The 23,247-nt window shown below is 40.8% G+C and overlaps 1 long non-coding RNA gene across 1 annotated transcript in view; it reads left to right on the top strand.

Moving 5' to 3' along the window:
- LOC115081947 overlaps positions 1 to 15,960 on the top strand; it is a 58,726-nt gene extending 42,766 nt beyond the window's left edge. The window contains exon 3 of the long non-coding RNA XR_003854040.1: positions 14,971 to 15,960. This is a non-coding gene — a long non-coding RNA (uncharacterized LOC115081947). The remainder of the gene's footprint in view (positions 1 to 14,970) is intronic.
- Positions 15,961 to 23,247: the final 7,287 nt, after the last annotated feature.

The following is a 23,247-nucleotide window of genomic DNA, read 5'->3' on the forward strand; positions in this document are numbered from 1 at the left end:
AACTGCATAGATGAAGTGTGTGAGCCCTGGTCGGATAAGTTTACATAAGATTACTGTTTTGGTGCTGATGAACTTGCAAAATCCAAATTGGGATGGATATAGAATGTGTTTTTGTAAAGTGTTTGGTATGTTGGGTGTTTACTACTTTTTTGAGTAGTTTAAGCTAAGAAGTGGGGAATGGCTATTGGCCTGAAGATAGCTGGATCTGAGGGGCCCCAGTATCCTGCGGGTGCAACAGTGGATGGCTGTTTTCAATGTTCATGCTTTAGTGATAGGTCCTGTGGGAAGTGCTTGTGCCAAAGACATAGTTTTGACGCACATACACACATATATCGCTATATATATTGTCTATTTTATTAAATAAAGGGATACAAACATATATAATACTAAACATTTGAGTTATTTCAGAATTATATAAATACATATTTGAACAAGTAGTGTTCTAGTCCTGAATAGCCTTTTCCCTAAGCTGTGACACCTTTTCTTGGACCCAACACAGGAATTATCATTCTACATGAGCTTTGGAGAGCATCCAGGTCATGTCTTTAGAAGAAGGGAGCTGATTGGTCTGGAAAGCTCATACAGTACTGGGGTAAAAGGAGCAAGGATTAATTAGGTGAGGCCTGACCAGATTGCATTACACATGTTCATCTGCACTAAAATACCCCATCACTTGCTGCAAAGATCACCATTCAAGCTCTAAAATCAACATTTACAGGTGAATTGAGCCATGTGCGGTGTAAGATGCTATTGGAGCAGTTTTCTAAAGTTATTTACCTGTGAAGTGCACTTAATGTAGATAAAACCTATTGACAATGAGGGTAAAGCAGATTTACTCATGTAAAACCTAGTTTTAAGCCTGTAAATGGTGTAGGGCTGGAAATAAAAATGATTCAAAATACGTTTAATGAACTTCAAGCCCTGGCTGAAAGCAGACAAGGCAATGGATGGCCCCAGATTCTGTTGCACTTCCATGTTAACCGGCCTCAGGTTCAGTAAAGAGAAGTGGAGGGGAATCTGATCCTGGGGGTTTGTGTTTGCAGTCGGTTGTACATGCAAGAACCAGTAAAAAAAAGTGTAATGTCCTACATGACCTCTGCTACACTACAACTGTCAGATCTGAGAGCCTATTTCCCAGAAACCATCCTAAAGCAGATGAGGATACAAATATCATAAAAACCCTGATACAGATACAAGGAATCAGCAAAGAATCCAAACACAGATGCTAAAAGGCAAAGAGAACCAAACACCCAAGCATCTTTAACCCACCATATTTAGGGAAAAAAATATGCCAACCTTACTGCTTTCTTGCACCCCCCACCCCATCTCATTCACCAGTTTTATAAAGTGGGAAAAGGCTGATGCCCCCACCCAGGACTCGAGGTGTACAAGAAGTTTGGAGTGAGGACAATCATTGACAAGATAGAAGGGAAGTGTGCACACAAATATATAGATATATACACAAACACAGTGTGATTATGTATACATAAAGATACAAAGCACACATACCACACAAATATATATATACATAAAAATACAAAATACATACCACACATATATAGATATATATACACAAACACAATGTAAATATGTATACATAAAAATACAAAGCACACATAAATACTACACACATGCTACACAAACATATATACTACACACATATATATACACAACCACAGTGTAAACATGTATACATAAAAACACAAAGCACACATAAATACTACACACATATATAGGCACCAGTCACACATGCACACACCATAAATGATATGAACTTACAACACACACTTGCATATAAATAAAATGCACCCATGTGTATATATAGACATAAAACGCACCCATGTATATACTTTCTATGCTCCTGGAAAGACTGGTTAATAGTTCAATTTAACCAAATTAGCTGCCATTTATTGCCATTTTATTGCTCTCTGGTTATTTTTTCTCCCCTTTACATAGTGCTTTGTAATTCCTGAGGAGACTGAATCGAGGCGGAGGAGTCTCCACTGTTTTGGCAGCACTTTTATCCCTTATAGGCAACATTTTACAATAATAGATGCAGGGTCTCCTTCCTTCTTATAGGTAACATTGTACAGGAATAGATGCAGGGTCTCTTCCATTCTTATAGGTAACATTATACAGGAATAGATGCAGGGTCTCTTCCATTCTTATAGGTAACATTATACAGGAATAGATGCAGGGTCTCTTCCATTCTTATAGGTAACATTATACAGGAATAGAGGCAGGCTCTCTTCCATTCTTATAGGTAACATTATACAGGAATAGAGGCAGGCTCTCTTCCATTGTTATAGGTAACATTATACAGGAATAGAGGCAGGCTCTCTTCCATTGTTATAGGTAACATTATACAGGAATAGAGGCAGGCTCTCTTCCATTGTTATAGGTAACATTATACAGGAATAGAGGCAGGGTCTCTCCTGTCAGGCTGTGTTGGCAGCAGTTCTCTTCCTTTCTTATAGGTAACATTATACAGGAATAGATGGAGGGTTCTCTTCCTTTCTTGTAGGTAACATACAGGAATAGATGCAGGCTCTCTTCCTTTCTTGTAGGTAACATTATACAGGAATAGATGGAGGGTCTCTTCCATTGTTATAGGTAACATTATACAGAATAGATGCAGGGTCTCTTCCATTGTTATAGGTAACATTATACAGAATAGATGCAGGGTCTCTTCCATTGTTATAGGTAACATTATACAGAATAGATGCAGGGTCTCTTCCATTGTTATAGGTAACATTATACAGAATAGATGCAGGGTCTCTTCCATTGTTATAGGTAACATTATACAGAATAGATGCAGGGTCTCTTCCATTGTTATAGGTAACATTGTACAGGAATAGATGCAGGGTCTCTTCCATTGTTATAGGTAACATTATACAGAATAGATGCAGGGTCTCTTCCTTATAGGTAACATTATACAGAATAGATGCAGGGTCTCTTCCATTCTTATAGGTAACATTATACAGGAATAGATGCAGGCTCTCTTCCTTTCTTATAGGTAACATTATACAGGAATAGATGGAGGGTCTCCCTTTCTTATAGGTAACATTATACAGGAATAGATGCAGGGTCTCTTCCTTTCTTATAGGTAACATTATACAGGAATAGATGCAGGGTCTCTTCCTTTCTTATAGGTAACATTATACAGGAATAGATGCAGGGTCTCTTCCTTTCTTATAGGTAACATTATACAGGAATAGATGCAGGGGTCTCTTCCTTTCTTATAGGTAACATTATACAGGAATAATGTAGGGTCTCTCCTGTCAGGATGTTGGCAGCAGTTCTCTTCCTTTATTATAGGTGACATTATACAGGAATAGATGCAGGGTCTCTTCCTTTCGTAAAGGTAACATTATACAGGAATAGATGCAGGGTCTCTTCCATTGCTATAGGTAACATTATACAGGAATAGATGCAGGGTCTCTTCCATTGCTATAGGTAACATTATACAGGAATAGATGCAGGGTCTCTTCCATTGTTATAGGTAACAATATACAGGAAAAGATGGAGGGTCTCTTCCATTCTTATAGGTAACATTACACAGGAATAAATGCAGGGTCTCTCCTGTCAGGATGTGTTGGCAGCAGTTCTCTTCCTTTCTTATAGGTAACATTATACAGTTATAGATGCAGGCTCTCTTCCATTTTTATAGGTAACCACATACAGGAATAGATGCAGGCTCTCTTCCATTCTTATAGGTAACATTATACAGGAATAGATGGCGGGTCTCTTCCTTTCTTATAGGTAACATTATACAGGAATAGATCCAGGCTCTCTTCCATTCTTATAGGTGACATTATACAGGAATAGATCCAGGCTCTCTTCCATTCTTATAGGTAACATTATACAGGAATAGATGTTGGGTCTCCCCTGTCAGGCTGGTGTTGGCAGCAGTTCTCTTCCTTTCTTATAGGTAACATTATACAGGAATAAATGCAGGGTCTCTTCCATTCTTATAGGTAACATTATACAGGAATAGATGCAGGGTCTCTTCCTTTCTTATAGGTAACATTATACAGGAATAGATGCAGGCTCTCTTCCTTTCTTATAGGTAACATATACAGGAATAGATGCAGGCTCTCTTCCTTTCTTATAGGTAACATTATACAGGAATAGATGCAGGGTCTCTTCCTTTCTTATAGGTAACATTATACAGGAATAGATGCAGGGTCTCTTCCTTATAGGTAACATTATACAGGAATAGATGCAGGGTCTCTTCCTTATAGGTAACATTATACAGGAATAGATGCAGGGTCTCTTCCTTTCTTATAGGTAACATTATACAGGAATAGATGTAGGGTCTCTTCCATTCTTATAGGTAACATTGTACAGGAATAGATGTAGGGTCTCTTCCATTCTTATAGGTAACATTATACAGGAATAGATGTAGGGTCTCTTCCATTCTTATAGGTAACATTGTACAGGAATAGATGTAGGGTCTCTTCCATTCTTATAGGTAACATTGTACAGGAATAGATGCAGGGTCTCTTCCATTCTTATAGGTAACATTATACAGGAATAGATGCAGGGTCTCTTCCATTCTTATAGGTAACATTATACAGGAATAGATGCAGGCTCTCTTGCTTTCTTATAGGTAACATTATACAGGAATAGATGTAGGGTCTCTTCCATTCTTATAGGTAACATTGTACAGGAATAGATGTAGGGTCTCTTCCATTCTTATAGGTAACATTATACAGGAATAGATGCAGGGTCTCATGCTTTCTTATAGGTAACATTATACAGGAATAGATGCAGGGTCTCTTCCATTCTTATAGGTAACATTATACAGGAATAGATGCAGGGTCTCATGCTTTCTTATAGGTAACTATAGCAGCAATGAAGACACAGGCAGGAAAAAAGGGCCGGGCCTCCTGTGGGTCTCTTTTCTATTGTACATACATACCATGTGTCATCACATCATTGGCTCCTCTCCACATAGCAACAGAGGTGTCACTACACTATTGGCTTGGCTCAGGGGGTGTGTACGGATCATTTCATTGGCTGCCTCTGACAAGGGACAACCAGCCCTTGTTTCAGGCAATCAGGGTTAATTATAAGCTAGAGAAATACATGACAGTCAGGTATCCTCTCCTAGGCAGAGAGGTTTAAGCACAAGTGATGCTTTATTCAATGCAAAGGTCAGGGAGAAGGGAAGTTAGTGTTAAACCCTGACATGGCCAGCCGGCAAAGCTCATAATTCCCACAGTAACTTTATACATTAATAGATGCAGGGTCTCATCCATTCTTATAGGTAACATTACACAGTAATAGATGCAGGGTCTCCCCTGTCAGGCTGTGTTGGCAGCAGTTCTCTTCCTTCCTTATAGGTAACATTATACAGGAATAGATGCAGGCTCTCTTCCATTGTTATAGGTAACATTATACAGGAATAGATGGAGGGTCTCTTCCATTCTTATAGGTAACATTATACAGGAATAGATGCAGGGTCTCTTCCTTTCTTATAGGTAACATTATACAGGAATAGATGCAGGCTCTCTTCCATTCTTGTAGGTAACATTATACAGGAATTGATTGAGGGTCTCTTCCATTGTTATAGGTAACATTATACAGGAATAAATGCAGGGTCTCTCCTGTCAGGCTGTGTTGGCAGCAGTTCCCTTCCTTTCTTATAGGTAACATTATACAGGAATAAATGCAGGGTCTCTCATGTCAGGCTGTGTTGGCAGCAGTTCCCTTCCTTTCTTATAGGTAACATTATACAGGAATAGATGGAGGGTCTCTTACTTTCTTTTAGGTAACATTATACAGGAATCGATGGAGGGTCTCTTCCTTTCTTATAGGTAACATTATACCGGAATAGATGCAGGGTCTCTTCCTTTGTTATAGGTAACATTATACAGGAATAGATGGAGGGTCTCTTACTTTCTTTTAGGTAACATTATACAGGAATCGATGGAGGGTCTCTTCCTTTCTTATAGGTAACATTATACAGGAATCGATGCAGGGTCTCTTCCTTTGTTATAGGTAACATTATACAGGAATTGATGGAGGGTCTCTTCCTTTGTTATAGGTAACATTATACAGGAATAGATGGAGGGTCTCTTCCTTTGTTATAGGTAACATTATACAGGAATCGATGCAGGGTCTCTTCCTTTGTTATAGGTAACATTATACAGGAATCGATGCAGGGTCTCTTCCTTTGTTATAGGTAACATTATACAGGAATTGATGGAGGGTCTCTTCCTTTGTTATAGGTAACATTATACAGGAATAGATGCAGGGTCTCTTCCATTCTTGTAGGTAACATTATACAGGAATTGATGGAGGGTCTCTTCCATTGTTATAGGTAACACTATACAGGAATAAATACAGGGTCTCTTACATTGTTATATGTAACATTATGCAGGGTCTCTCCTGTCAGGCTGTGTTGGCAGCAGTTCTCTTCCTTTCTTATAGGTAACATTATACAGGAATAGATGCAGTCTCTCTGCCATTCTTATAGGTAACATGATACAGGAATAGATGCAGGGTCTCTTCCACTCTTATAGGTAACATGATACAGGAATAGATGCAGGGTCTCTTCCACTCTTATAGGTAACATTATACAGGAATAGATGTAGAGTCTCTCCTGTCAGGCTATGTTGGCAGCAGTTCCCTTCCTTTCTTCTAGGTAACATTATACAGGAATCAATGGAGGGTCTCTTCCTTTCTTATAGGTAACATTATACAGGAATAGATGCAGGGTCTCTTCCTTTCTTATAGGTAACATTACACAGGAATAGATGTAGGGTCTCTCCTTTTGGGCTGTGTTGGCAGCATTTCTCTTCCTTTCTTATAGGTAACATTATACAGGAATAGATGCAGGGTCTCTTCCATTGTTATAGGTAACATTATACAGGAATAGATGGAGGGTCTCTTCCATTCTTATAGGTAACATTATACAGGAATAGATGGAGGGTCTCTTCCATTCTTATAGGTAACATTATACAGGAATAGATGGAGGGTCTCTTCCATTCTTATAGGTAACATTGTACAGGAATAGATGCAGGGTCTCTTCCATTCTTATAGGTAACATTATACAGGAATAGATGCAGGGTCTCTTCCTTTCTTATAGGTAACATTATACAGGAATAGATGGAGGGTCTCTTCCTTTCTTATAGGTAACATTATACAGGAATAGATGGAGGGTCTCTTCCTTTCTTATAGGTAACATTATACAGGAATAGATGCAGGGTCTCTTCCTTTCTTATAGGTAACATTGTACAGGAATAGATGGAGGGTCTCTTCCTTTCTTATAGGTAACATTATACAGGAAAAGATGGAGGGTCTCTTCCTTTCTTATAGGTAACATTATACAGGAATAGATGCAGGGTCTCTTCCTTTCTTATAGGTAACATTATACAGGAATAGATGCAGGGTCTCTTCCTTTCTTATAGGTAACATTATACAGGAATAGATGCAGGGTCTCTTCCTTTCTTATAGGTAACATTATACAGGAATAGATGCAGGGTCTCATGCTTTCTTATAGGTAACATTATACAGGAATAGATGCAGGGTCTCTTCCATTCTTATAGGTAACATTATACAGGAATAGATGCAGGGTCTCTTGTGCCACGCTGTTGGCAGCAGTTCTCTTCCTTTCTTATAGGTAACATTATACAGGAATAGATGCAGGGTCTCATGCTTTCTTATAGGTAACATTATACAGGAATAGATGCAGGGTCTCTTCCTTTCTTATAGGTAACATTATACAGGAATAGATGCAGGGTCTCTTCCTTTCTTATAGGTAACATTATACAGGAATAGATGCAGGGTCTCTTCCTTTCTTATAGGTAACATTATACAGGAATAGATGCAGGCTCTCTTCCTTTCTTATAGGTAACATTATACAGGAATAGATGCAGGGTCTCATGCTTTCTTATAGGTAACATTATACAGGAATAGATGCAGGGTCTCATGCTTTCTTATAGGTAACATTATACAGGAATAGATGCAGGGTCTCATGCTTTCTTATAGGTAACATTATACAGGAATAGATGCAGGGTCTCTTGTGCCACGCTGTTGGCAGCAGTTCTCTTCCTTTCTTATAGGTAACATTATACAGGAATAGATGCAGGGTCTCTTCCTTTCTTATAGGTAACATTATACAGGAATAGATGCAGGGTCTCATGCTTTCTTATAGGTAACATTATACAGGAATAGATGCAGGGTCTCTTCTTTTCTTATAGGTAACATTATACAGGAATAGATGCAGGGTCTCTTCCTTTCTTATAGGTAACATTATACAGGAATAGATGCAGGGTCTCTTCCTTTCTTATAGGTAACATTATACAGGAATAGATGCAGGGTCTCTTCCTTTCTTATAGGTAACATTATACAGGAATAGATGCAGGGTCTCATGCTTTCTTATAGGTAACATTATACAGGAATAGATGCAGGGTCTCTTCCTTTCTTATAGGTAACATTATACAGGAATAGATGCAGGGTCTCTTCCTTTCTTATAGGTAACATTATACAGGAATAGATGCAGGGTCTCATGCTTTCTTATAGGTAACATTGTACAGGAATAGATGCAGGGTCTCTTCCATTCTTATAGGTAACATTATACAGGAATAGATGCAGGGTCTCATGCTTTCTTATAGGTAACATTATACAGGAATAGATGCAGGGTCTCTTCCTTTCTTATAGGTAACATTATACAGGAATAGATGCAGGGTCTCTTCCTTTCTTATAGGTAACATTATACAGGAATAGATGCAGGGTCTCTTCCATTCTTATAGGTAACATTATACAGGAATAGATGCAGGGTCTCTTCCATTCTTATAGGTAACATTATACAGGAATAGATGCAGGGTCTCTTCCATTCTTATAGGTAACATTATACAGGAATAGATGCAGGGTCTCTTCCTTTCTTATAGGTAACATTATACAGGAATAGATGCAGGGTCTCATGCTTTCTTATAGGTAACATTGTACAGGAATAGATGCAGGGTCTCTTCCATTCTTATAGGTAACATTATACAGGAATAGATGCAGGGTCTCTTCCATTCTTATAGGTAACATTATACAGGAATAGATGCAGGGTCTCTTCCATTCTTATAGGTAACATTATACAGGAATAGATGCAGGGTCTCATGCTTTCTTATAGGTAACTATAGCAGCAATGAAGACACAGGCAGGAAAAAAGGGCCGGGCCTCCTGTGGGTCTCTTTTCTATTGTACATACATACCATGTGTCATCACATCATTGGCTCCTCTCCACATAGCAACAGAGGTGTCACTACACTATTGGCTTGGCTCAGGGGGTGTGTACGGATCATTTCATTGGCTGCCTCTGACAAGGGACAACCAGCCCTTCTTTCAGGCAATCAGGGTTAATTATAAGCTAGAGAAATACATGACAGTCAGGTATCCTCTCCTAGGCAGAGAGGTTTAAGCACAAGTGATGCTTTATTCAATGCAAAGGTCAGGGAGAAGGGAAGTTAGTGTTAAACCCTGACATGGCCAGCCGGCAAAGCTCATAATTCCCACAGTAACTTTATACATTAATAGATGCAGGGTCTCATCCATTCTTATAGGTAACATTACACAGTAATATATGCAGGGTCTCCCCTGTCAGGCTGTGTTGGCAGCAGTTCTCTTCCATTCTTATAGGTAACATTATACAGGAATAGATGCAGGGTCTCTCCTGTCAGGCTGTGTTGGCAGCAGTTCTCTTGCTTTCTTATAGGTAACATTATACAGGAATAGATGTAGGGTCTCTTCCTTTCTTGTAGGTAACATTATACAGGAATAGATGTAGGGTCTCTTCCTTTCTTGTAGGTAACATTATACAGGAATAGATGCAGGGTCTCTTCCTTTCTTGTTGGTTATATTATACAGGAATAGATGGAGGGTCTCCCATTCTTATAGGTAACATTATACAGGAATAGATGCAGGGTCTCTTCCATTCTTATAGGTAACATTATACAGGAATAGATGCAGGATCTCTTCCTTTCTTATAGGTAACATTATACTGGAATAGATGCAGGATCTCTTCCTTACGTATAGGTAACATAGAGGAATAGATGCAGGGTCTCTCCTGTCAGGCTGTGTTGGCAGCAGTTCTCTTCCTTCCTTATAGGTAACGTTATACAGGAATAGATGCAGGCTCTCTTCCTTTCTTATAGGTAACATTATACTGGAATAGATGCAGGATCTCTTCCTTACGTATAGGTAACATAGAGGAATAGATGCAGGGTCTCTTCCATTCTTATAGGTAACATTATGCAGGAATAGATGCAGGGTCTCTTCCATTCTTATAGGTAACATTATGCAGGAATAGATGCAGGGTCTCTTCCTTTCTTATAGGTAACATTATACAGGAATAGATACAGGGTCTCTCCTGTCAGGCTGTGTTGGCAGCAGTTCTCTTCCTTTCTTGTAGGTAACATTATACAGGAATAGATGCAGGGTCTCTTCCTTTCTTATAGGTAACATTATACAGGAATAGATGCAGGCTCTTCCTTTCTTATAGGTAACATTATACAGGAATAGATGCAGGCTGTCTTCCATTCTTAAAGGTAACATTATACAGGAATAGATGCAGGCTCTCTTCCATTCGTATAGGTAAGATACAGGAATAGATACAGGCTCTCTCCTGTCAGGCTGTGTTGGCAGCAGTTCCCTTCCTTTCTTATAGGTAACATTATACAGGAATAGATGCAGGGTCTCTTGTGTCAGGCTGTGTTGGCGGCAGTTCTCTTCCTTTCTTATAGGTAACATTATACAGGAATAGATGCAGGCTCTCTTCCATTCTTATAGGTAACATTATACAGGAATAGATGCAGGCTCTCTTCCATTCTTATTTATTATTTATTTATTGGTTTTTATATACCGGAAGTTCCTGTATACAATACATATCACTCCGGTTCACATTTAACAGATATAGCTATCGCCGGGTAGGCGGTTTACATGGAACATATCAAATATAATATCATGAACAGAAGAACTATAATACAGTGTAATATATTATATTAAGAAACAACTAAGATCAACTTAGGTAACAACTTGGAACAAAAAACTGACTCAATGTGAGCATTACATTATTGTGGAAAGACAAGGCTGGATGTTTGTTCTTCCTGCTTTAGCTCTCTGGGAAAGCTTGAAGGAAGAGCCAAGTCTTGAGTTTCACCTTAAACGTTGTATGGCACGGTTCTAGGCGGAGGTCCGGTGGTAGTGAGTTCCAGAGTGACGGGCCCGCTGTGGATAGAGCGCGTTTCCTCAGGGTAGATTTTGCAGGTTGGGTGATCATTCTGTTCTGGTATGCCCTTCTGGTTGGTTTGTTAGAAGAGTGTAGTTGAAGCTGGAAAGTTAGGTTGAGGGGGGAGATGTTATGTAGTGCCTTGTGAACCATCATGCAGGTCTTTAACTGGATCCTATATTTGATGGGGAGCCAGTGGAGGTGCTGTAGGATTGGGGTGATATGGTCCCTTTTTTTGGCATTGGTAAGGATCCTTGCAGTGGCATTGAGAACCATCTGGAGTGGCTTGGTAGTGTATGCTGGAAGGCCCTGCAGGAGTGAGTTACAGTAGTCTAATTTAGTTAGAATGATGGCTTGGAGTACTGTGCGGAAATCCCTATAGAGTAGAAGGGGCTTTAGTTTCTTTAGCACTTGTAGTTTAAAGAAGCATTCTTTTGTGGTGTTTATGAATTTATTGAGGCTGAGTTTGTCGTCAAGTAGTACACCCAGATCTCTGACTTGAGGTGTGGTGGAATATCCTGAGGTGTCTGGAGAGTTGATGGATGTTGGTGGGGTAGATTGATCTGGTGCTATGATGAGAATTTCCGTTTTTTTGGTGTTTAGCACCAGGTTGAGGCTGGTTAGTAGATCGTTGATGGATGAGAGGCATTTTTTCCAATAGGATATGGTTTTGTGTATGGTCTCCGTGATAGGGATGAGAATTTGAATGTCATCCGCGTATAAGAAATGGGTGAGCTTGAGGTTAGTAAGTAGATGACAGAGAGGGAGCAGGTAAATGTTGAAAAGGGTGGGTGAGAGTGATGATCCTTGTGGTACCCCCATCTTGACTTGGATGGGGTGAGATTCCTTGTTGTTTATCTTCACTTTGTATGTTCTGTTCTCTAGGAAGGACTTAAACCAGTTGAGAGCTGTTCCAGTGATGCCGATGACTGATAGTTGTTGTAGTAGGCTAGGGTGGTTCACGGTGTCGAAAGCTGAGGAAAGATCCAGAAGCACGAGAAGACAAGGTTGGCCTTTTCGAGATTGAAGATAATGTTGTCTGTTAGTGTGGCTAATAAGGATTCGGTGCTCTTTTTCTTTCGGAATCCATATTGGTTGTTAGTGAGGATATTGTTGTCTTCAAGGAATTCAGAAAGTTGTCTGACGATTTTCTCCATAATTTTAGCTAGCATAGGGAGGTTCGCTATAGGTCTGTAGTTAGCCAGATCTGTAGTGGGAAGGTTGGGTTTTTTGAGTAGAGGTTTGAGAAGTGCTAACTTGAGTTGTTTAGGAACTTGGCCTTGGGCGAGGGAGCAGTTAATGATATCAGCCACTGGCTTGGCAATGGTGTCATGGATTGAACTCAGCAGGTTTGATGGTATATGGTCTAAGGGGTGAGAGGACGGTTTTATCTTTATAAATGTATAATGTTATAAATTTATAAATGTATAATGTTACTTATAGGTAACATTATACAGGAATAGATGCAGGGTCTCTTGTGTCAGGCTGTGTTGGCGGCAGTTCTCTTGCTTTCTTATAGGTAACATTATACAGGAATAGATGCAGGGTCTTCCATTCTTATAGGTAACATTATACAGGAATAGATGCAGGGTCTCTTCCATTCTTATAGGTAACATTATACAGGAATAGATGCAGGGTCTCTTCCATTCTTATAGGTAACATTATACAGGAATAGATGCAGGGTCTCTTCCATTCTTATAGGTAACATTATACAGGAATAGATGCAGGGTCTCTTCCATTCTTATAGGTAACATTATACAGGAATAGATGCAGGGTCTCTTCCATTCTTATAGGTAACATTATACAGGAATAGATGCAGGGTCTCTTCCATTCTTATAGGTAACATTATACAGGAATAGATGCAGGGTCTCTTCCTTTCTTATAGGTAACATTATACAGGAATAGATGCAGGGTCTCTTCCTTTCTTATAGGTAACATTATACAGGAATAGATGCAGGGTCTCTTCCTTTCTTATAGGTAACATTATACAGGAATAGATGCAGGGTCTCTTCCATTCTTATAGGTAACATTATACAGGAATAGATGCAGGGTCTCTTCCTTTCTTATAGGTAACATTATACAGGAATAGATGCAGGGTCTCTTCCATTCTTATAGGTAACATTATACAGGAATAGATGCAGGGTCTCTTCCTTTCTTATAGGTAACATTAGACAGGAATAGATGCAGGGTTCTCTATTCTTATAGGTAACATTATACAGGAATAGATGCAGGGTCTCATGCTTTCTTATAGGTAACATTATACAGGAATAGATGCAGGGTCTCTTCCATTCTTATAGGTAACTTTATACAGGAATAGATGCAGGGTCAGTTCCTTTCTTATAGGTAACATTATACAGGAATAGATGCAGGTTATCTCCTGTCAGGCTGTGTTGGCAGTTGCTCTCTTCCTTTTTTTTAAATATATTTATTTATTGAATTTTTAATACAATACAAGAAATCTCTTCCTTTTTTATAGGTAACATAGAGCCAGTCTTTAAAACATACATCCTGTGATAGTGTCATTTACTTCCAGGGAGTATTAAAAGGTGAACCCTATCTACTGTTATGAGTCCTACACCAGGATAGTAATGGTCCCCTGACATCCTGATAAACAGATTCAAATTGTAGCGTATAGCTGTAATATGTTCTAACTCCTATGGTTTATGTAGTTGACGTATAATTTGCAGGGAACGGGGGTCTGGACTTTTCCTTTTGCAGGCGAGTTCTAAATGAGCTGCTCTATGTATTTGTTGACATAATCGTTGCTAGTGAGCTGTCAGTCCCCTCAAAGGTTCCCCTAAAAGCACGTTCTGAAAGTCTGGAGTAGTTTGTGCTCCAAAACGTTGGGTGATCCACTCCACCGTTCTGTCCCAATATAAGTTAACTACCGGACAACTCCACCATATATGAAGGTAAGTGCATTTGCAGAAAACATTAAATTTGGGCACATTCCAAAAGTTTAAAGGAGATGGAGAGATGTGATTCCTGTATTGTCTAGAGACATAATGTTCCCCTGCTGCATAAATTGCCCCATCAGTATCCTAGCCAGAGATTTCCACGTAGTGAAGGCGTTCTTGGGTAAGCCCGCCGGGGATTTGATATTATGAAACAAATGGGAAAGATAGTGATATGGGATGTCCCCGACGAGCCGTCCCTTCCATTGTGTCCGGGCTCTCAACGTTGCCTGTAATGAGATTGGTGTATTGAGGATGCTCCTCTACAGCTGACATGGTTTCCAAGCTGTCGCAGACAATGGCGCATTGCCCACAACTTGTTGCTCTTATCAACTGGAAACGGATCAGAAAGGTAAAGGGCAGGTCGTCAGGCTCCTTCTCCACTACCCCTGCATGGGTTTGCCCAGTCCGTACTCTGAAGCAGTACCTGATGAGGCGCCCGTTAGTTCTCGGGTCCTTTCTGGTTCCTGGGAACGGGTGCCCTTTAACCCGGTTTCAGTTTTTCCCCAGAGGGCTCTGTATGGGGGTGAGCGCGCCGGGGAGGGAAGCCAAAGATTATCGTTCGCGTTCTTTCAGCATCGGGGCAGCAGTCTCGGCCGCGGGATGTGGTATATCCGGGGCGGGCGCACAGGATAGAGGGAGGTGGAAGTCCAAGGCATTTCTGTCTTAAGTGAGGGTTTAAAAACAAAAAAAGGAAAATAATAAATACGAGCACCAGCCTGCAACAATCTAAAGGGCTCGAGGGAAAGGCTGGGGTGAAGGGTTATTGATTGGTATTTTCTTCTATTGCAGAGCTCTTAAGGGTGGCCTAGGAGGAGAGGCTGCATCTGAACTCTGGGCTGTTCTTTCGTTCATTGGGCACTGAGACGGCCGTACGTCGCGCACCTCGACCTGGAGAGCTGGAATGTTTAAATATATTCCAAAAACACATCCCACAACACCAGATCAACCACTAAAGCTCTGCTCGCCCTCCCATCAGTAACCACTACGAGCCTCACTACAATCAGAGGGAGCAGCTTCAGTAGCCGGACCTCGCCTATGGAGCTCGGTACCTGAAAACCTAATGCTTCAAGATGACACGAACTTATTCAAAAAACAACTTAAAACCTGGCTATTTCACCAAACCTACAACGAAGGCATCGGTTAACAACGTCCTCACCAACCCTACAGGTCAAGACGATAAACCTATGCACCAAACAATTCGGACAAATGCATATTTACCATTGTCTAACAGTAACCAGTACTTAACTTACCAGTTAGTAAAGTTACATAGCACCATCCCACCATCAGTAAAACAGAATATTACCCTGTTACTGTGAGTAGTTATATGTTAAAGTTTGTTATAAAGTGCGTTGTAAGAAGTTGTCACTTTTGTAAACCAGAGTGAAGGCTTGCACCAAATACGTAAATAAAAGAATGTGAATGTCTCCCTGGTTCAGCAAACGAGGAACGGTAGAGGATGAGCTGTTACTGTTCTTGGGGGTGGGGAGGGGGTGCCGGATATTCTGGTGGTTCACCTGGGGGGGGGGGTGGAAGTCTTGCAGGGAGTGGGTGACCTGCATCAAGAAGGATTTGTCTCAAATACTCATTCGTTGGCTGAGAATCACATTAGGCTGCTCGGACATAATTGTGCGACTTTGGTGCAAGGCTGAGGGTTTTATGGAAGTCGGGCGTTCCCGAGTGAATAAGCAAATTGGTTTGTTATCGTTAAGGTTTCCATGTTGTATTGTTGGGGGCTCGGGTTAGGTTCAATAAACTGTGGTCTCTTATACCAAAATAAAATTGTCCTGATTTATTGGGGGGGGATGAGCGAGCGCATGTCCTGACTCCCTGTGTTATGAGAGACTGAGGCTGAGACCAGGGCCTGCCTGTGCCTATCCTAACCCACCAGGCACCTGGGCTCTGAGCCCTCCTAATCTCAGGTTATTACTGCTGCCTTCTCCTCCATTCCCCACTAGGGAGAGGGACCCTCTCTGTCCGTTCTGCCTGCTTTATGATGGGTATAGACTGTATCCCCTCCTCCCCTGGTGAATAATATCTGGGTACAGTGTGTGACAGGAGCTCGCTGCAGTGTGGTCACCAGGTCCCCCTCTCACACACGGTTTATAAAACCAGCAGTGTACAGTACAGATTGAGTGTGAGTGCTGCCTCACTTCCCTCTCCTCACTTGTAGTCAGCACAGAGCAAAGCTGCTGTGTGTGGAGGAGAGAAGTTTGCATTACCTGTGTGTGTGCAGCTTGCATTGTGCTGCCCTACGGCAGAGTCTGGGTTTGTAGCGTGTATTGTGCTGGGCTAGAGGGGGTGCGTGTGTACACGCATGATGTGCGCACCTTGTATGTTATCTTGTTCTAGTAGAAAGATGACAGGGAATGTCAGGGCTCAGGCTCCCCCCAGCCTATGCTGCTCCGTGCATCAGTGAAATGCATGGTCTGAGGTCAGTGAGAACGAGCCCGATCACTTATTCTCATTAATGCATTGATCCTTCAGCCTGGGCACTGAATGCTGGTGACTCTAGCAGCTGCCGTAGCAAACAAGGGTCAATGTAGTAAGCCCTGCATTAATCTTACTGCTTGCACTAAAAAAAAAAAAGTAATTCCTGATGCAGTAAGCATGGAGGGGGAAGAGAGCACATGGGGCATAATCCAAGAGGAAGAGGGACAGCACCAGCAGCTTTGCCAAATCACTGGTGAGAGGTCAGGGCAGCAGAAAACATTGCTTCTGTGCATTCTACGTGATTTCAAAATTATAATTTGCCAGATTGGAAATGTAACTCCTATTGGAGGTGGAATGAGCTAATTTTACTGCAGCTCTGATCAGGGCTTAACACTGGAAATTTAAGGCAATGGCAGTTAAGCCAGCGCATCCCTTTTAAGGGGAAGGTAAAAGGTAATGGCCTGGTTCGCAGGCGATTTCCATGCTAGGGGCACTAATCAGGACGCAGTTTTAGGTGCACATTTTCTCTGTGCTGCAAAAAATGTGTACAAAGTTGTGGGTTAAACTGTGCCCTGCTGAATGCAGCTTAATCAACTGGCCCCAGAGAATCTGTAGCCGAAGGGGGGCCCAGCTCTGGACCTCAGCAGCCACAAAGATGTTTGGGTTTTCAGGGATATCCACATAAATATGTAGGAGATTTTTTGCATGCAAATCTCCCTCGTGCGTACTCATTGTGGCTTTTCCTAAAAACTAGGACCATTTGTGGCTCTTCAGAACCAAAGTTACACATTTTTCTTTGAGTGGCTGGCGGGGCTAAGTACAAAGCAGTAAACTAATAAAGGAGTGAGAAGCTGCACGTGCAGAGGGCCTGAGACCCTGGAGTACCAAGAAGGGGGCACATCCCGCGGCACAGGCTCCACGGCGAAGATGAAGGCACAGTGCAATGTTTGCAGCGAAAAGGGAAGGCCCCCGTGTGCCGCGATCAGCGGGCCTGGCCCTTTGTCCTCACCGTAAACGGAGCACGTGCACAAGATGCGCTCAGTTCATGGCGTCCCGGGGTCTCCACTGCTGTTTTCTGCTCCTGGAAGGTCCGCATGGGGTGCCTGGCCCCTTAGTCTTGGACACAAAGGGCTTGGGTCCTGTGGCAATGCCAGTAACAAGGAATGTGTGGGAGGGTGAGAGCAGGACTGTGTAAGAGAGCATGGGGGGAGTGGGGGTTTCAGAGGGAGCCTATATAAGGAGATTGTGAAGGAGTGCGTATGTGTGTGAGATGGTGGGAGCTCATGTGTATGAGAGAGGGGTAGTGTGTATGTGAGGGTGCTGGCCTGAGTAAAGGGATTGTGTATGTGTGAGACAGAGCTGGAGTGAAGGGGCTGCCTGAGAGAGACAGGGGAGCCTGTGTGAAAGAGCAAGGCAGCTTTGTGTGGGTGAGAATGAAAGAGAGGGCCCTGTATGTGCGGATGAGTGCAAGAGAGTGAGGGAGCCTATAGCAGGAGCTGTGTATGTGGAAAGGACATGCTCACAGGGAATTTCCAGGGAAATTATGCTCAAAATACTTACATTTCTGTAACTTAACTTTTCTGTAATTTAAAATGTAATTACTTAAATATTGTCATGTAAATTGTTGTTTTGACCAATACAAAGTTGGCGCAAAATTTAAAATTCTGCAGAATTCCCCCAGGAGTAGCTCTCCCACGTACTTTACTGAATCGGCCGATTATGAGGCATCTGGTGAGTTGGGGCCAGTGACTCAGAGCACAGTGACAGTACTCAATAACAGGATCTCATTCAGTGCCATTAATATACTATTGGCATTGGGTGAGATGAGTAACCCCTCTTATAATAACAGGATCTCATTCAGTCCCATTAATATACTATTGGCATTGGGTGAGATGAGTAACCCCTCTTATAATGATAACAGGATCTCATTCAGGCCCATTAATATACTATTGGCAGTGGGTGAGATGAGTAACAGCGCTCTTATAATGATAACAGGATCTCATTCAGGCCCATTAATATACTATTGGCAGTGGGTGAGATGAGTAACAGCGCTCTTATAATAACAGGATCTCATTCAGGCCCATTAATATACTATTGGCATTGGGTGAGATGAGTAACCCCTCTTATAATGATAACAGGATCTCATTCACCCCCATTAATATACTATTAGCATTGGGTGAGATGAGTAACAGCGCTCTTATAATAGGATCTCATTCACCCCCGTTAATATACTATTAGCATTGGGTGAGATGAGTAACAGCGCTCTTATAATAACAGGATCTCATTCAGTCCCATTAATATACTATTGGCATTGGGTGAGGTGAGTAACCCCTCTTATAATAACAGGATCTCATTCAGGCCCATTAATATACTATTGGCATTGGGTGAGATGAGTAACAGCGCTCTTATAACAGGATCTCATTCAGGCCCATTAATATACTATTGGCATTGGGTGAGATGAGTAACCCCTCTTATAATAATGGGATCTCATTCAGTGCCATTAATATACTATTGGCATTGGGTGAGATGAGTAACAGTGCTCTTATAATGATAACAGGATCTCATTCAGTGCCATTAATATACTATTGGCATTGGGTGAGGTGAGTAACCCCTCTTATAATGATAACAGGATCTCATTCAGTCCCATTAATATACTATTGGCATTGGGTGAGATGAGTAACAGTGCTCTTATAATGATAACAGGATCTCATTCAGTCCCATTAATATACTATTGGCATTGGGTGAGGTGAGTAACCCCTCTTATAATGATAACAGGATCTCATTCAGTGCCATTAATATACTATTGGCATTGGGTGAGATGAGTAACCCCTCTTATAATAACAGGATCTCATTCAGGCCCATTAATATACTATTGGCATTGGGTGAGATGAGTAACAGCGCTCTTATAATGATAACAGGATCTCATTCAGTCCCATTAATATACTATTGGCATTGGGTGAGATGAGTAACCCCTCTTATAATAACAGGATCTCATTCAGGCCCATTAATATACTATTGGCATTGGGTGAGATGAGTAACAGTGCTCTTATAATAACAGGATCTCATTCAGTCCCATTAATATACTATTGGCATTGGGTGAGGTGAGTAACCCCTCTTATAATGATAACAGGATCTCATTCAGTCCCATTAATATACTATTGGCATTGGGTGAGATGAGTAACAGTGCTCTTATAATGATAACAGGATCTCATTCAGTCCCATTAATATACTATTGGCATTGGGTGAGGTGAGTAACCCCTCTTATAATGATAACAGGATCTCATTCAGTGCCATTAATATACTATTGGCATTGGGTGAGATGAGTAACCCCTCTTATAATGATAACAGGATCTCATTCAGTCCCATTAATATACTATTGGCATTGGGTGAGATGAGTAACAGTGCTCTTATAATGATAACAGGATCTCATTCAGTGCCATTAATATACTATTGGCATTGGGAGAGATGAGTAACCCCTCTTATAATGATAACAGGATCTCATTCAGTGCCATTAATATACTATTGGCATTGGGTGAGATGAGTAACCCCTCTTATAATGATAACAGGATCTCATTCAGTCCCATTAATATACTATTGGCATTGGGTGAGATGAGTAACCCCTCTTATAATGATAACAGGATCTCATTCAGTCCCATTAATATACTATTGGCATTGGGTGAGATGAGTAACCCCTCTTATAATAACAGGATCTCATTCAGTGCCATTAATATACTATTGGCATTGGGTGAGATGAGTAACCCCTCTTATAATAACAGGATCTCATTCAGTCCCATTAATATACTATTGGCATTGGGTGAGGTGAGTAACCCCTCTTATAATAACAGGATCTCATTCAGGCCCATTAATATACTATTGGCATTGGGTGAGATGAGTAACAGTGCTCTTATAATAACAGGATCTCATTCAGTCCCATTAATATACTATTGGCATTGGGTGAGGTGAGTAACCCCTCTTATAATGATAACAGGATCTCATTCAGTCCCATTAATATACTATTGGCATTGGGTGAGATGAGTAACCCCTCTTATAATAACAGGATCTCATTCAGTGCCATTAATATACTATTGGCATTGGGTGAGATGAGTAACCCCTCTTATAATAACAGGATCTCATTCAGTCCCATTAATATACTATTGGCATTGGGTGAGATGAGTAACCCCTCTTATAATAACAGGATCTCATTCAGGCCCATTAATATACTATTGGCATTGGGTGAGATGAGTAACAGTGCTCTTATAATAACAGGATCTCATTCAGTCCCATTAATATACTATTGGCATTGGGTGAGGTGAGTAACCCCTCTTATAATGATAACAGGATCTCATTCAGTCCCATTAATATACTATTGGCATTGGGTGAGATGAGTAACAGTGCTCTTATAATGATAACAGGATCTCATTCAGTCCCATTAATATACTATTGGCATTGGGTGAGGTGAGTAACCCCTCTTATAATGATAACAGGATCTCATTCAGTGCCATTAATATACTATTGGCATTGGGTGAGATGAGTAACCCCTCTTATAATGATAACAGGATCTCATTCAGTCCCATTAATATACTATTGGCATTGGGTGAGATGAGTAACAGTGCTCTTATAATGATAACAGGATCTCATTCAGTGCCATTAATATACTATTGGCATTGGGAGAGATGAGTAACCCCTCTTATAATGATAACAGGATCTCATTCAGTGCCATTAATATACTATTGGCATTGGGTGAGATGAGTAACCCCTCTTATAATGATAACAGGATCTCATTCAGTCCCATTAATATACTATTGGCATTGGGTGAGATGAGTAACCCCTCTTATAATGATAACAGGATCTCATTCAGTCCCATTAATATACTATTGGCATTGGGTGAGATGAGTAACCCCTCTTATAATAACAGGATCTCATTCAGTGCCATTAATATACTATTGGCATTGGGTGAGATGAGTAACCCCTCTTATAATAACAGGATCTCATTCAGTCCCATTAATATACTATTGGCATTGGGTGAGATGAGTAACAGTGCTCTTATAATGATAACAGGATCTCATTCAGTGCCATTAATATACTATTGGCATTGGGTGAGATGAGTAACCCCTCTTATAATGATAACAGGATCTCATTCAGTCCCATTAATATACTATTGGCATTGGGTGAGATGAGTAACCCCTCTTATAATGATAACAGGATCTCATTCAGTGCCATTAATATACTATTGGCATTGGGTGAGATGAGTAACAGTGCTCTTATAATGATAACAGGATCTCATTCAGTGCCATTAATATACTATTGGCATTGGGTGAGATGACTGACCCCTCTTATAATGATAACAGGATCTCATTCAGTCCCATTAATATACTATTGGCATTGGGTGAGATGAGTAACCCCTCTTATAATAACAGGATCTCATTCAGTCCCATTAATATACTATTGGCATTGGGTGAGATGAGTAACCCCTCTTATAATGATAACAGGATCTCATTCAGTCCCATTAATATACTATTGGCATTGGGTGAGATGAGTAACCCCTCTTATAATAACAGGATCTCATTCAGTCCCATTAATATACTATTGGCATTGGGTGAGATGAGTAACCCCTCTTATAATGATAACAGGATCTCATTCAGTCCCATTAATATACTATTGGCATTGGGTGAGATGAGTAACCCCTCTTATAATAACAGGATCTCATTCAGTGCTATTAATATACTATTGGCATTGGGTGAGATGAGTAACCCCTCTTATAATAACAGGATCTCATTCAGTCCCATTAATATACTATTGGCATTGGGTGAGATGAGTAACCCCTCTTATAATAACAGAATCTCATTCAGTCCCATTAATATACTATTGGCATTGGGTGAGAAGAGTAACCCCTCTTATAATAACAGAATCTCATTCAGTCCCATTAATATACTATTGGCATTGGGTGAGATGAGTAACCCCTCTTATAATAACAGGATCTCATTCAGTGCCATTAATATACTATTGGCATTGGGTGAGATGAGTAACCCCTCTTATAACAGGATCTCATTCAGTGCCATTAATATACTATTGGCATTGGGTGAGATGAGTAACCCCTCTTATAATAACAGGATCTCATTCAGTGCCATTAATATACTATTGGCATTGGGTGAGATGAGTAACCCCTCTTATAATAACAGAATCTCATTCAGTCCCATTAATATACTATTGGCATTAGGTGAGATGAGTAACCCCTCTTATAATAACAGAATCTCATTCAGTCCCATTAATATACTATTGGCATTGGGTGAGATGAGTAACCCCTCTTATAATAACAGGATCTCATTCAGTGCCATTAATATACTATTGGCATTGGGTGAGATGAGTAACCCCTCTTATAATAACAGGATCTCATTCAGTGCCATTAATATACTATTGGCATTGGGTGAGATGAGTAACCCCTCTTATAATAAGAGGATCTCATTCAGTGCCATTAATATACTATTGGCATTGGGTGAGATGAGTAACCCCTCTTATAATGATAACAGGATCTCATTCAGTGCCATTAATATACTATTGGCATTGGGTGAGATGAGTAACCCCTCTTATAATAACAGGATCTCATTCAGTGCCATTAATGTACTATTGGCATTGGGT

This window comes from Rhinatrema bivittatum, unplaced genomic scaffold (assembly GCF_901001135.1).
Source record: "Rhinatrema bivittatum unplaced genomic scaffold, aRhiBiv1.1, whole genome shotgun sequence".
Classification (NCBI taxonomy): domain Eukaryota; kingdom Metazoa; phylum Chordata; class Amphibia; order Gymnophiona; family Rhinatrematidae; genus Rhinatrema; species Rhinatrema bivittatum.